Below are 16,752 nucleotides of genomic sequence, written 5' to 3' on the forward strand. Positions count from 1 at the left end.
AAAATAACTTTTAACAAGGGACACCTGTTAATTGAAATGCATTCCAGGTGACTACCTCATGAAGCTGGTTGAGAGAATGCCAAGAGTGTGCAAAGCTGTCATCAAGGCAAAGGGTGGTTAGTTTGAAAAATCTCAAATATAGAATGTATTTTGATTTGTTTAAAGTATTTTGGTTACTACACAATTCCGTATGTGTTATTTCAGAGTGTTGATGTCTTCACTATTATTCTACAATGTACAAAATAGTTCAAATAAAGAAAAACCCTTGAATGAGTAGGTGTGTCCAAACTTTTGACTGGTACTGTACATTTCCTAACCCAAACAATGAGGCATATTTTTCTCATCCAAGTTGAATTAAGAGGTCAAACTGATCTGTGCATTTGTGTCCCTGCGTGTGATGATCCCTCCATTAAGGAGAAAGGGAGAGTTCTACACGTAGAACACTGTGGTGTGTACATAGAAAATGCAGATCAGTTCACCCACTTCCACCTCAAGATTCTCTATCCATCTTTCTGAAGGGAGTTATCCTACAGGAGGGTTTTCATGGTTTCCTGTACACTGTGACTTGCAGATCTATTGGGCTAGGACAGCAGCACACCTCACGCTCCGTTTACATCTGATGCCATGTGATAGTATCAATTCACCTGTTAATGTAGTATCAATTCACCTGTTAATGTAGTATCAATTCACCTGTTAATGTAGTATCAATTCACCTGTTAATGCAGTATCAAGTCACCTGTTAATGTAGTATCAATTCACCTGTTAATGTAGTATCAATTCACCTGTTAATGCAGTATCAAGTCACCTGTTAATGTAGTATCAATTCACCTGTTAATGCATTAACAGGTGTATCAATTCACCTGTTAATGTAGTATTCAATTCACCTGTTAATGTGAAGTATAACAATTCACCTGTTAATGATACTACATTAACAGGTGAAGTATTCAATTCACCTGTTAATGCAGTATGTTTATATCTGATGCCATGTGATAGTATCAATTATACTAATTGATACTACATTAACAGGTGAATTGATACTACATTAACAGGTGAATTGATACTGCATTAACAGGTGAATTGATACTAACATTAACAGGTGAATTGATACTACATTAACAGGTGAATTGATACTACATTAACAGGTGAATTGAATGATACTACATTAACAGGTGAATTGATACTACATTAACAGGTGATACTACATTAACAGGTGAATTGATACTACATTAACAGGTGAATTGATACTACATTAACAGGTGAATTGATACTACATTAACAGGTGAATTGATACTGCATTAACAGGTGAATTGATACTGCATTAACAGGTTAAACACACAACACAAGGACTCTAAAACAAAGACCAGAGAAGACCCATCGGTCAAAAAACATCCTGACTGATTCAGAGGGGTTGGGTTAAATGTGGAAGACCCATTTCAGTTGAATGGATTCAGTTGTACGATTGACTAGGTATCCCCCTTTCCCCTTCTAATGTTGACCCTTCTGTACGGTTTGAAGTCCTATAGAAAATGTATGAAATCCAAAACAAGATAGCAATGTATCTAGAATAAACTAAGAATTATCAGAAATGTAAATAACCTTGTGTCAGAAGAAACTGTCGGCTCCATGTCAGTCTTAAGCTACAGTTTTATAGTCTCTCTCTCTCTCTCTCTCTACCTCACACACACACACACACACAACAGGAAATAGTCCTGAGATATGTAAATCTAACACATTTATTTGAGGTGTTTATAGAAGATGCAGATTTTTACTTCAGGATGGAACTAATCCCTAAACTGAAAGGGGTACATCACATGGGCCCATACAATATGGAAAGGTTAGAAGAATATTATCCAGTGATTTGTGTACAGTACATGTCCTCAGATATAATTTCAATGTGTGTTTAAGGTCATTCAAGTCATATGTAAAAGGAATAGTAATTGTAATGGTTTTCCTCCCCTTCATCTGAAGAGGAGGTGTAGTATGGATCGGACCAAGATGCGGCGTGGTAAGTGTTCATGATGTTAATTTTAATAAAGACAAAGAGAACACTAGAATACAAAAACAATAAATGTAACGTGAATAACCAAAACCGAAAACAGTACCGTGTGGTGAATAAACACAGACACGGAAACAAACACCCACAAACAAACAGTGAAACCCAGGCTACCTAAGTATGATTCTCAATCAGAGACAACTAATGACACCTGCCTCTGTTTGAGAACCATATTAGGCCGAAACATAGAAATCCCAAAATCATAGAAAAACCAACATAGACTGCCCACCCCAACTCACGCCCTGACCATACTAAATAACGACAAGACAAAGGAAATAAAGGTCAGAACGTGACAGTAATTGTATCTGTTTCCTTTTCAGTTGATTACACAACGAGTACCACTTGCTATTTACAAAGTAAGTCCTGTAAACATTAGAATATCCTAAACTAAATCAGCTTAGTTTTTGTTATTGTTCTTATTTTGCATCCAAAATTAAACATAATATACTGTATATTCAGATGTATTTAATCATATTTAAAAGTTGTGCTTGTGCCCTTCACCATCTTTATCTCAGGCCAGAACTCTGTGGACCACCACCAGGCAGCCCTGATCCAGAGTGAGCCAGGTGAAGCACATCTGGATCAGCTCCTGGCCAAAAGAGTCTTCACTGACGAGGGCTACAGTGAAGTACTGGCCAAAAGAGTCTTCACTGACGAGGGCTACAGTGAAGTCCTGGCCAAAAGAGTCTTCACTGACGAGGGCTACAGTGAAGTACTGGCCAAAAGAGTCTTCACTGACGAGGGCTACAGTGAAGTACTGGCCAAAAACACCAGATACGATCAGATGAGGGAACTCTGCATTGGACCTCTGAAAGCAAGCGGCATCAAATATATTTTCTTTAAGAACCTGGAGAAGTATCTGCTAATCAGAGACCTGAAGAGTGAATGAGGAGCTGGGATGGAGAATGGGGGGCATTTGAAGATTATTTTAGGGGAAAGGGCGTGATGGCATTTAGGCTTTGTTTTATTTCTGTGTTTACAAGAAATACACAAATATAACAGGAGCATAGAATCGTTATTTTATCATCCCTTCTTTTACTTCTACATGTAAATGTTAGTAGCCAGCAGCACAGTAACCCAACATTTTAGCTTGGAATTTTGTCAATGATATACAGGAGTTGGCTTGGAATTTCCAGCAAGGAAGTCCTCTGAAAAGATAAATGCTCAACCATGTCACCTAGATGCCCTGGATTTACAGACAACAAAATATACAATAGAAATATATATATAAAAAAATAAAAATACACTCCCCTCAGTATGTAATTGGACAGTGAAGAAAAATGACAAGCCAAATGCTACAATGCATGTGAGTTGACAGCTCGTTGTCGTTCCAGTTACACTTCGACAAGAGATACTGAGGTTGGCTCATGATGTTACTATGGCAGGCCATCTTGGGGTCAACAAGACGTATGACCGTACTTTTGTTTCACAGTAGATTTGTTTAAGCCCACCAAGAAACACCTGATTTATCACACAGAATTAATTAATAAGCTGGGTAGAAAATGAATCTGTTTAAGTCATAAGTAAAGACCTTTCAAAAATAGGCTGGCATGATTGACTGTGACAGCCCCCACCCTGGAGAGCAGCTCTCCTACCTAGGAAAATCACCTGTTGTTTGGGTATCGTTATGTATATATGCCCTCCTATTGTTGAATTGTTTGGATTTAAAAAAAACATTGTTTCAAACAACCCTGCAGAGACACACACACACACCAGGATAGATCAAATGCCTACACATGCTTTAACATATACAGATGTTAAATAAACACCAACTAAAGCGTGACAGCTTCAAAGGAATATACACACTATATGCATAAATTAACACTCACTCTAAGGCGTGAGAACAGGAACAGGATGCCCATATATGGGCATAACCACGTGATAACTTCCCGCCAGGATGTCCTGACCGGATTCCCAAATATGAGCATTTACACGTCATCCGGACATAGGGTCATAAATCAAACGTTTGACGTGTGCTGTCTACTTTATTCTCTCTCATGTAGATAACATGGGTGGTGGAGCACATAACAATGTAATTTATTTGGAATCGTTTTCCTGTATGTACTGTGGGGCAAAAAAGTATTTAGTCAGCCACCAATTGTGCATGTTCTCCCAATTTAAAATATGAGAGAGGCCTGTAATTTTCATCATAGGTACACTTCAACTATGACAGACACAATTATGAAAAAAAATCCAGAAAATCACATTGTAGGATTTTTAATGAATTTATTTGCAAATTATGGTGGAAAATAAGTATTTGGTCAATAACAAAAGTTTATCTCAATACTTTGTTATATACCCTTTGTTGGCAATGACAGAGGTCAAACATTTTCTGTAAGTCTTCACAAGGTTTTCACACACTGTTGCTGGTATTTTGGCCCATTCCTCCATGCAGATCTCCTCTAGAGCAGTGATGTTTTGGGGCTGTTGCTGGTCAACACGGACTTTCAACTCCCTCCAAAGATTTTCTATGGGGTTGAGATCTGGAGACTGGCTAGGCCACTCCAGGACCTTGAAATTGCTTCTTACGAAAACACTCCTTCGTTGCCCGGGCGGTGTGTTTGGGATCATTGTCATGCTGAAAGACCCAGCCACGTTTCATCTTCAATGCCCTTGCTGATGGAAGGAGGTTTTCACTCAAAATCTCACGATACATGGCCCCATTCATTCTTTCCTTTACACGGATCAGTCGTCCTGGTCCCTTTGCAGAAAAACAGCCCCAAAGCATGATGTTTCCACCCCCATGCTTCACAGTAGGTATGGTGTTCTTTGGATGCAACTCAGCATTCTTTGTCCTCCAAACACGATGAGTTGAGTTTTTACCAAAAAGTTATATTTTGGTTTCATCTGACCATATGACATTCTCCCAATCTTCTTCTGGATCATCCAAATGCTCTCTAGCAAACTTCAGATGGGCCTGGACATGTACTGGCTTAAGCAGGGGGACACGTCTGGCACTGCAGGATTTGAGTCCCTGGCGGGGACTCAAATCCTGTGTGTCACTGATGGTAGGCTTTGTTACTTTGGTCCCAGCTCTCTGCAGGTTATTCACTAGGTCCCCCCGTGTGGTTCTGGGATTTTTGCTCACCGTTCTTGTGATCATTTTGACCCCACGGGGTGAGATCTTGCTTGGAGCCCCAGATCGAGGGAGATTATCAGTGGTCTTGTATGTCTTCCATTTCCTAATAATTGCTCCCACAGTTGATTTCTTCAAACCAAGCTGCTTACCTATTGCAGATTCAGTCTTCCCAGCCTGGTGCAGGTCTACAATTTTGTTTCTGGTGTCCTTTGACAGATCTTTGGTCTTGGCCATAGTGGAGTGTGAATGTTTGAGGTTGTGGACAGGTGTCTTTTATACTGATAACAAGTTCAAACAGGTGCCATTAATACAGGTAACGGGTGGAGGACAGAGGAGCCTCTTAAAGAAGAAGTTACAGGTCTGTGAGAGACAGAAATCTTGCTTGTTTGTAGGTGACCAAATATTTATTTTCCACCATAATTTGCAAATAAATTCATTAAAATCCTACAATGTGATTTTCTGGATTTTTTTTCTACTTTTAGTCCTTCTTACATCAGCTGATGTCTCAAAGTGCTGTACAGAAACCCAGTCTAAAACCCCAAACAGCAAGCAACGCAGGTGTAGATGCACGGTGGCTAGGAAAAACTCCCTAGAAAGGCCAGAAACTAGGAAGAAACCTAGAGAGGAACCAGGCTATGGGGGGTGGCCAGTCCTCTTCTGGCTGTGCCGGGTGGAGATTATAACAGAACATGGCCAAGATGCTCAAATGTTCATAGATGACCAGCAGGGTCAAATAATAATAATCACAGTGGTTGTCGAGGGTGCAACAGGCAGGTCAGCACCTCAGGAGTAAATGTCAGTTGGCTTTTCATAGCCGATCATTCAGAGTATCTCTACCGCTCCTGCTGTCTCTAGAGTTGAAAACAATCATGTCCCTCACTCTCTCCATTTCGTCTCACCACTCTCTCCCACCCCCTCTCTCTCTCTCTTCCCTCATCACACTTCTCTCTCCCCCCAACCCCCATCTCTCTCTATCCCTCCACCCCACCATCTCTCCTCCCTACCACCCTCTCTCACCCCCCCCCCCCTATCTTTTTCTCTCTCTCTGTTTCAGTTGTGCTGTCATCACCACCATCCCAGCAGGAGAGACCATTACCTTTCAGTGTAATGAGATGGAGGGTCAGTATGTTGTTGAGGTCATCCCTGGACAGAACAAGATTCTTACTCTGTGTGAGGTGAAAGTATTGTCAAAACTCCAGAGTTTCCACAGAAGGTACTTCTTTCCCGGTACATTTATTTATTCTGTCAGAGAAGGTATACAGAATAATAACTCAAATGAACATACGAAAACAAGTATCAGACATCGGATTATTGGAGATGATACATGTTTGTTATGTTGAATGTTTTTTTGTAACTCAGTGGGAGACATTTTCACAATGCAAATGATTACAAATCTGTGAGAAAAAAATCCATTTTTTTCAACAATTTGCTTTAAAAAAAGAACACTAATTTACGCATTGCTTACCAACCTTTTTTTTTTACTAATCACCTTTTTGTACAGCGCATTGTTAAAGAAATATGTTAAATAAAATCATACTATCAAGATATATCACAAGATGTGGTATGAGTAAAAGCTGTGTGCGTGAAGGATCTAGACGCCTGGCTGAAATAGTGCCTGTTGTGTTCAGTGATTTAAGCAAATAAACGCTGGGGTGATTCATTGAAGTTTTACGGTATTTGAATGTCTGTAGAAACAACATTATTCATTTCAACATGTATCAGTTGATATGCAGTTCGCGTCCTATTCATAATGAACATGGTTTTGAAAAGTATATTATTTCAAGCCTGCATTCTTTTGACGAACCAAAGCAGCACCAATGAGTTAGCCAACCAACTTTGAAAAACAACCAAAGTAAAGACTGATTTTCAGGTACATTTAAAAAAGCTAAACATCAATATATGTTTTGCGTTGTTGAGTCAATTAGGCCATGTCCATTTCAAGCGTATCTTTTTTTTATTTTATAAAAAGTTATTTAGGGAAGTTTGTGGCTAACTCATTAATCCTGCTTTGCACTATACCCAATCTGGTCTTTTCTGAATAGAAGAAAAGCTGTAGGTGTTTTCATTTCATTGTGCAGTGACCATTCAAATGGGTGACAGAATCACCTGTTAAAACATTGAGAAAGAGTTGGCAAAGAATGTAAGTTCATGTATGAACAGTTTATAGAATATAAATAAATGCAATAACCTGAGAAATATCACAGTGTATCGTCTGCTCTTGGAAAGTACCTGCTGTATTTCAACTGATATTCACTCATTCATTGCTGTATTTCAACTGATATTCACTCATTCATTACTGTATTTCAACGGACATTCACTCAGTCATTACTGTATTTCAACGGACATTCACTCAGTCATTGCTCTATTTCAACTGATATTCACTCATTCATTACTGTATTTCAACGGATATTCACTCATTCATTACTGTATTTCAATGGATATTCACTCAGTCATTACTGTATTTCAACGGATATTCACTCATTCATTACTGTATTTCAACGGATATTCACTCATTCATTACTGTATTTCAACGGATATTCACTCATTCATTACTGTATTTCAACAGATATTCACTCATTCATTACTGTATTTCAATGGATATTCACTCATTCATTACTGTATTTCAACGGATATTCACTCATTCATTACTGTATTTCAATGGATATTCACTCATTCATTACTGTATTTCAACGGACATTCACTCAGTCATTACTGTATTTCAACGGACATTCACTCAGTCATTGCTGTATTTCAACTGATATTCACTCATTCATTACTGTATTTCAACGGACATTCACTCAGTCATTACTGTATTTCAACGGATATTCACTCATTCATTACTGTATTTCAATGGATATTCACTCAGTCATTGCTGTATTTCAACTGACATTCACTCATTCATTACTGTATTTCAACTGATATTCACTCATTCATTACTGTATTTCAACTGATATTCACTCATTCATAAGGGCCAGGGTAGACCATAAGTAGGGCACATAGTTTTCCCTGGTCAGATCATGTTGTCAGGGAAAACTCAGGGCCCTACATGTAAGGGATAATCAACGAGGGTAATCAACGTTCTCTGAACAATAATTAGCGACTTGGATGGTGTGTTTCACGACGCGCTAGTGGAGTAAGAGCTGTCTCTTAATTCGTTGTTATTTGAATATGCTGGTAACAGTTTTATAAAAGCAATAAGGCATGTATCAGGAATACAGTCACAGGTAAATGGGTTGACAATCCGGGGGGCCGAACAACACCATTTGCCTGTGACTGCAGTCATGATACAGCCTCTTGTGCCTTATTGCTTAATTAACATTCCTATTACATCACAATAACTATGATTTAGAAGCTTCAATTTATGTGGAAGGAATGTGATGATGAGTATCTGCTCCTGCAGAGAGGTGGGTTGGGAATGTGAACTTGGCACATACTGCAGTGTTCTTTCTGTCACACCATTTCCAGGAAAACTCAAATATACATCTGAGACCAAATAATGAAAGTGTAACTAAGAAATCTCACCCCTAGCGCGGTAACCTGCCGCAATCAATTAGTCAGCTAACTTTGACAAAACACCAGATTTAACTATTGATTTTCTGGTTAATTAAGAAATCTAAACGTAGATGTGTTTAAGTTTGTTGAGTTAATTACACCATGCCCAAGCTTATCTTTCTAAAACATAAATTATTACTAAAAACTATTTAGTCATATTAGCTGGCTAACCGACTGATCCTGTTTGGTTGTAAACCCCTCAGGTCTAAAATCTGTGTGCGTTTTATCCAACTCTAACTTTACACTCGAGGGAATTGACCTAAATGGACAGGGTCAAATTTCTAACAGAATCAATGTATTCATTTATTTGAGATGGACAATGAACTTTTCTGTAAATGTGTCAGATTTTGTCAGCTGGCTAGTTCTCAGCTGTAACCCCTGGGGAGATAAATGTTTATATATATACTGTATATATATAATATATAAGAAAGCTTCCTAAACATTTCACATACACTCCCCCACAAAAATCCAGTCCTTAGATCATGGGTTCTCAAAGTGGGGTCCGAGGACCCCCAGGAGGTACTGCCGGGATTCACGCCAGATAGCAAGAATATAAAATATTAAAAAAATGTGTAGAATGGCAGGAAATTAGCTTGAAAACTGCAACATTTTCTCTCCAATGCCAAGAAGGCAGGCCTTTAAATGTTCCTTGTCTGGGCCTTAAGACACGGTTCGTCCGGCCATGCTCCGCCAAAGTCTGGGCCCTAAGACACGGTTCGTCCGGCCATGCTCCGCCAAAGTCTGGGCCCTAAGACACGGTTCGTCCGGCCATGCTCCGCCAAAGTCTGGGCCCTAAGACACGGTTCTCGTCCGGCCATGCTCCGCCAAAGTCTGGGCCCTAAGACACGGTTCGTCCGGCCATGCTCTGCCAAAGTCTGGGCCCTAAGACATGGTTCGTCCGGCCATGCTCTGCCAAAGTCTGGGCCCTAAGACATGGTTCGTCCGGCCATGCTCTGCCAAAGTCTGGGCCCTAAGACATGGTTCGTCCGGCCATGCTCTGCCAAAGTCTGGGCCCTAAGACATGGTTCGTCCGGCCATGCTCTGCCAAAGTCTGGGCCCTAAGACATGGTTCGTCCGGCCATGCTCCGCCAAAGTCATATTAAAACTTAATACAAAAAAAAAGTTAATGTGAAAAAGAAAATACAAGAAAAAAAAAAACAAATCGAAAAAACTACAAACAAGCCAGAAAGTTAACAAGTATCTACAACCCTGCTGCAAATAACATTTGTCATTCTAAATATCCTGAATAATGGAAAGGAATATAGCGTTGCGTCTTGCAGAATAACCTATCGGACCGCTTATCTATGTGCTCAGTTGTAGACTCATGTCTAGCTGCATTTCTCCAGTCCCATCCCTCAGCAGTTTACCAAAACAGAGGAAAGGTGGACGCTTTGTTATTGTTCAAACTGCAGGTTGTCCCTTTAATTGTTCAATTCCTAATATATGATGTAACGACAATCACAGCTGCGCCACTCGGGAGGTCCCCCAACTTATTTTAATTTACAGTGAAATGTAACTTAAGTTAACAATGACAACTTCATCGTCATCTAATCTGTCCAGTTCATCCAGTTTACCTTGGAAACTTGGCACAGACTGATTCACAGAGACTAACTACACAGGGGAAAACATCAACCTGAACCGGTTTGAATGTGGGTGGCTCAACTCAAATTTGACTATAAAAGGGACACATCATCCAGGGTCAGTCATTGCATTTCAAGAGCCAAGACAGGTAATAACTTAGCAACCTATGATTAGAAACCATTTCATGTATACAATACAAAGGTTGTACTTTCAGATGAACCTGATTTCAGATTAAAGTAATTGATTCTCTGAAGTGTAAATGTGATATAATGCATTTCTTTCCAGACTCGGCCGTGATTCCCACAAAAATTTAGAACCTTCTTCAAACAGACAAAGGTAAGAGTAATGTCTATTTTCCATGGAATATTTTATCTTGGTAGGAATATCAAATGTACTCATTGAAGTTAGTCAATCAATTCTGTGTGTTGTTGACTACGATTGACTAACTTTACACTCAAGGGAATTGGCCTATATGGACAGGGCACAATTTCTAACCGAATCAATGTATTTATTTATTTGAGATGGACAAGGCACATCAATGAACTTTTCTGTAAATGTGTCAGATTTTGTCAGCTGGCTAGTTTTCAGCTGTAGTCCCTGGGGATATATATATAATATATATATATATAGATATAAAACATTTAAAAAGCTTCCTAAACATTTCACATAACAACCCCCCCCCCACGCCACCCCCCATAGGTTCTCAAAGTAGGGTCCGTGGACAGATAGCAAGAATATAAAATATTTAAGAAAATTGCTCTGCCCCATGACAGGATGTGTAGAATGGCAGGAAATTGGCTAGGAAACGGCAACATTTTCTCTCCAATGGTAAGACGCAAATGTTCCTTGCCTGGGCCCTAAGACATAGTTCGTCCGGCCATGCTCCGCCAAAGTCATATTAAAACTCCTTATTACAAAGGTTAAATTACATGTGAAAAAGAAATTACAAGAAAACCTAATAGAAAAAACAACAAACAAGCCAGAAAGTTAACAAGTATCTACAACCCTGCTGCAAATAACATTTGTCATTCTAAATATCCTGAATAATGGAAAGGAATATAGCGTTGCGTCTTGCAGAATAACCCATCGGAACGCTTATCTATGTGCTCAGTTGTAGACTCATGTCTAGCTGCATTTCTCCAGTCCCATCCCTCAGCAGTTTACCAAAACAGAGGAAAGGTGGACGCTTTGTTATTGTTCAAACTGCAGGTTGTCCCTTTAATTGTTCAATTCTTAATATATGATGTAACGATAATCACAGCTTTTACTGGAAGGAAATTAAAGTAGTGTCACACGATCCTTTACAAATCCGTCAAAACAGCGATCATGAGAAAGTGTTTAAAGTTTTAAATAAGCTTGTGAATTTTATTAAATGTATCTACAATATATCACAAAATTGAGTATACCCCTCACATTTTTGTAAATATTTGAGTATATCTTTTCATGTGACAACACTGAAGAAATTACTCTGGTGAACTCCATGCCCAAGAGGGTTAATAAGGCAGTGCTGGAAAATGATGGTGGCCACACAAAATATTGATACTTTGGGCCCAATTTGGACATTTTCACTTAGGGGTGTACTTCACTTTTGTTGCCAGTGGTTTAGACATTAATGGCTGTGTGTTGAGTTATTTTGAGGGGACAGCAAATTTACACTGTTATACAAGCTGTACACTCACTACTTTACATTGTAGCAAAGTGTCATTTCTTCAGTGTTGTCACATGAAAAGATATACTCAAATATTTACAAAAATGTGAGGGTGTACTCACTTTTGTGATATACTGTCCCCTGTTATATCTTAATGTAATAGCAATACAATGTTCAGATTATCCTCAATGACTCATCAACAGCTCTAACAAGTTATCAACCACAGGACATCCTGTATGCATAACCATGGTAACAATTGAAAGGGAACACTTTTGGGATTATGGGGAAATTATCAGAACAAAGATGAGGACAACAGATCACCTGAATCCAAACTTTACACTTTTGACTTTGTGCAGTTTACATTTACGGGTTCATGGGGTTGGTTCCTGCATGTATCATCAAGTATCAATTTAGTTAAACATATTTCTCAGAAAGTGATTAGCTCAGTTGATAGAGTCACCGATTAGATTACTTCCCAATCTTAGTTTTAAGAAGTATTCTCGAATTAAGGTCAGAACTCAGCTTCTGAATGTCATAGAGACAAACCAAAATATAGAGTGGTAAGTGCATCGAAGGATTGCCTCATCAATTCCATGTAAAAATGATATGCATTAAAATCCCAGCTTTCTCATTTACAGCTTGTTTCTAGCTACAGCGTTTCCCACGGGGGACCAGTATGAACAATCACTACTGTAAGTCGCTCTGGATAAGAGCGTCTGCTAAATGACTAACATGTAAATGTCAAATGTAAAGGCCTTTCAGAGTTATGCATCGTTATAGGTCGCTTTATATAAACGGGATCGATTTTTCCATTTCAAAATCTAACAAGCGGTATACTTTTGACCTTTTTCTTGAACAAGGGGTATGGCAAACTCCCTTAATGAATGTTTCAGAACACATTGCATCCTATTGATTTACAGAATTCCTCTCACTCAGACACCAAATGTGCAAAAGTAACCCAAATGGCTGGAAGAATAGGGGCATCTTCTTGTTGCTGGGGTGCTCCTGCATAAAACTTCTGACAATTATATCCCATTAATAATTGTAAAGCGGAGTCCCAGAACTTGTATACTATGTTACAGTTCATCCCCTGCCTTCCAATTGAGTGCTTATCAGTCACCAAATCTGCCATTTTGATCTCATTTGAGTGTAAAGGGTTAATTAGTAGTAGTACTCAATGTGTCAGCAACTGTATCAGTTATACTGTGCAGATGAAGGTCAAATGGAATATAAACAGTAGTTCTTTATACTGGTCATGTTTATGTATCTAAATCAGTTCAGATAGTACTTACAGATATGTACTATTAACCTGTTGGGAAATGTTCCTATTCTTTCCTACCATTTGCATTGAAAACTGAAGCCAAGCCAGCTAAGACCATGTTGAATATCTTGAATGAAAGCTCAACAGTTTTAATGAAACATCAAATACATTTCTAACAAACTCTTAATTTTCATTATAAATGTATATGATGTCAATCAGACATTTCAGCATTGATGAATGCAATATTAAGTCATTACTAATGGGCACTTGAATAGCTGGATAGCGTAATAAAAAAATGCAATCCTTCTCTTCTCTACAGGATCTATCCGCATTCACTTTTATTACAACTCCTGAACCTACAACCTACACAACACTGGCATAGAAGAAAAACCGGTATCTACATTTCAAGCTGGGATAAACAAACATCCTCATGGCAACCGATAGAACACCAACCCTGCCTAATGCCTATGGTGGTAATATTCCATACCAATATGACTCCCTGTCACTTTTGGATGTCTTGTGTGAGAATGAGTTTGAGGGGGACACAATCAACCAAACAGATGCAGCCATGGCACAGGTCAACTTTTACAAGGGAGCGCCACCTCAATGGCTGAACTTCTACATGGCTGAACGAGAAGCAGCTGTGGATTCAACCTTCATAAAGAGGGATGGATACAGTAAGTTAAAAAGGCTGATTCAAAGTAAGAGAAAAAGTCCTCGCAGCATTGCCATTTTCAAGCTTTTGCACGAGCCAAGCAGTGGGGGGTCCACCCTAGCCATGCAGGTGCTCTGGGACCTGAGGAGAAAGCATAGGTGTGCAGTCTTAAAAGAATCAACAGGGGCAAACAGCACCGCTATCGCCGACCAAGTAATAAACCTTTTCAAGGCAGGAGATTCACAAAACACTGTGCTCCTCTTGCTTGAGGATGAGAACATGGCGGATTGCCTGATGAGAGAAATTGCAGAGAGAAAGATTACGTCGAAAGTTCCTGTACTCATCATGTTAAACTGTGTGCGCAAGTCTTTTATCGCAGAACATGACGATCCAACAACCAGAATTTCAGTGATCCTTAGAAGACAGCTCTCTGAAGAAGAGAAAGACAAATTCAGCAATAAGCTAGATGTGATCCGTAAGCGCTATGCAGACCAGCATACCAAGTTCCATGGTTTCAACATAATGTGTGGAAATGTCAGTAAAACATACATCCAGGATAGTGTTAAGGCTTGTGTTAATAAACATTTGTTGGAGCCCCAAAACCTATTCCTTCCATTTTTGTCATTGTTAAATTTCTACGTCCCTGGATCCTACCTTCTAGAGTCTGAATGTGCGGAATTCCCTGATGCAAGGTTTCAAGACTTTGAAAGTAGAATGCACCCTTTCAATGACCTCATAGTCACTTTCTCCGGACAAGAGGAAGACAATAAACGTATCCGGATGAAGCATCCAATGATAGCCAGTAACTTGACACACTGATCAGCTATGTCCCGTGTGAAAAGGGGTGCCACAACAATACATTTCTTGGAGTACTTTTGTAAGGCAGAGGTGCCACAACATTTAGTGCCCGTCATCAAAGACATGCTAACAAAGAGGGAAATCACAGAAGCAAAAGCACTAGTGGACGAACAGCAGAACGCAGAAGAGGTAACACAGGATTCCTTTTCCAAACTGATTCAAGATATAAAGAAGGATGAAGGATTAGGCATGTGTGAACACATTCTGAAAGAAGCAGTGGATAAGTTTGGGGCAAATCCTTTTTTCCCTCAAGCTCTAGCACGCCTCTACTACATTGAAATTCAAAACTACGAAAAAGCTGAATATTGTGCTTTAAAGGCTAAAAAGAGGGCTCCCAACAATTCCTTCATCGCAGATACTCTTGGGCAAGTTCACAAGGGCAATTTAAGAAAGAAAATAGGACACACACCGTGTCCGCCTGCATGTGAGATTTTGGAAATAGCAGGAAAGGCTATAATCGCATTCAAAGAAGAGGAGAAGGCTGCAGAAAAAGAAGTGGAACTAGAATCAAAGAGTTTCAATGACAGGGGAAGGTTTGGCTATCTACAAGTGGCTAACTATCTTTTTGAGGCACTCACAACCTGTGATAATAGGTGGAAAGACATTCTCACAGGGAAAAAGCAAACTCCCTACATAGCTGATGATTTTCCCGGAGGAAAACTCAATGAGTATTTGCCTCTCATTGCACAACTCAAAGACGGAGTGAAGAAAAGGTATGAGTTCTTTGAAAAGTACCTGACTTACTCAAAGCCCAAAATAGGAAAAGAGGAACCAGGGTACTTCCATGATGATGTTATCGGTTGCTACCAGAAATACACTGGAATGATGCCAATCAGCTTTCCTGGACTGCTCTCATGTCTTGATCAAAATAGAATTGATCCTAACCTGCAGTGGATAGAACAGCACTACAGAACAATCAATGGTGAAAAAAGGTCAGATGCCCAAGCTACTCAAAACTACATTCTTGTCAACATCCTTCTGAGCCAAAGGGGAGTAAGACGTCAAACGAGAACCATACCTCTACAAACCTTACAAGACATGCTAAAGAAATATGTCAGTGAACAGATTGACCAACCCACTGAATTTCATCTCTTGGCTTTGATGTTGTTTTGGCCTGAGGGTGGGGCCACCCACAACTTTCCCTATGAACAAACCATTGATCTCCTGAGAGGGTCCTTTGAGGGGGACCTCAGTATGTACTTCCGCTCCAGGTACCTTGTTCCATTGTTCCTACTCGGAAAGGGTCAGGGTTTAAGCAGACTGGTCCACAAATCAAGAGTGGACATTCTGATCATGAATAACCTTTCCCCAAAGCAGAAGAACAGAAAACTGGGTAAACTGTGGAGCAGTGGAAAGATATGGGAACTTGAAGCAATCAAGGATAGTCTACATAGGATCAGGGGCGTGGTCGAACAGTATGAAATATTCCTGAACATTGCAGACAACAGAATCAAGATTTTCCCGGATCAATTGGCCAGCATTCGGAATCCTGGACCAGTTTCGTTCTACCTTGGCTTCAACATCAGAGGACCCGTGGCCTTCAACATCAAGTATTAGGCCAAGTGAAACATTAACATCTGAGAAAATCTCAGTCAGTCTTCCATGTTAGACATCCAAACAGTAGAGTCTAACCCACTGTATATATTTTGGCATCAACAAAATGGTGTAGGGATCTTTCCTTATTATACCTAGTTTACTTATTATACCTGTAACAATCATGTGGTAGCATGCTTGTATTGTGAGACCAAAGACAAAATAAATAAAGTGACATGTAAGGGGAAGTTGTGAACATGTTATTGTAATATCTTTGAAATGTTGACATGAATGTGTTTATACTGTATTATGTGATAACTACAGCACTGCATTGTAAAAAAGAAAAGGGCCAGTAGGTAGCCCAGCTATCTGAAGAGTGTTCAGATCCTGACAACAATTCCCTACTGTTGGGCCCTTGAGCAAGGCCCTAACCCCACTACATGCTTTCTACGTAGAAACGCTGCACTGCAACTGTGTGTATGAGATGTGTCCTATCTGAGGGAGTTGAGCAATCAGAGGACAAATGTTCACT

The 16,752-nt window shown here is 39.6% G+C and overlaps 1 pseudogene; it reads left to right on the forward strand.

Annotated features, from left to right (window-relative positions):
* Positions 1–10,547: 10,547 nt before the first annotated feature.
* On the forward strand, positions 10,548–16,729 carry LOC115115243 (sterile alpha motif domain-containing protein 9-like; annotated as a pseudogene).
* Positions 16,730–16,752: the final 23 nt, after the last annotated feature.

The sequence above is a fragment of the Oncorhynchus nerka genome, linkage group LG12 (genome assembly GCF_034236695.1).
Source record: "Oncorhynchus nerka isolate Pitt River linkage group LG12, Oner_Uvic_2.0, whole genome shotgun sequence".
In the NCBI taxonomy this organism is placed as follows: domain Eukaryota; kingdom Metazoa; phylum Chordata; class Actinopteri; order Salmoniformes; family Salmonidae; genus Oncorhynchus; species Oncorhynchus nerka.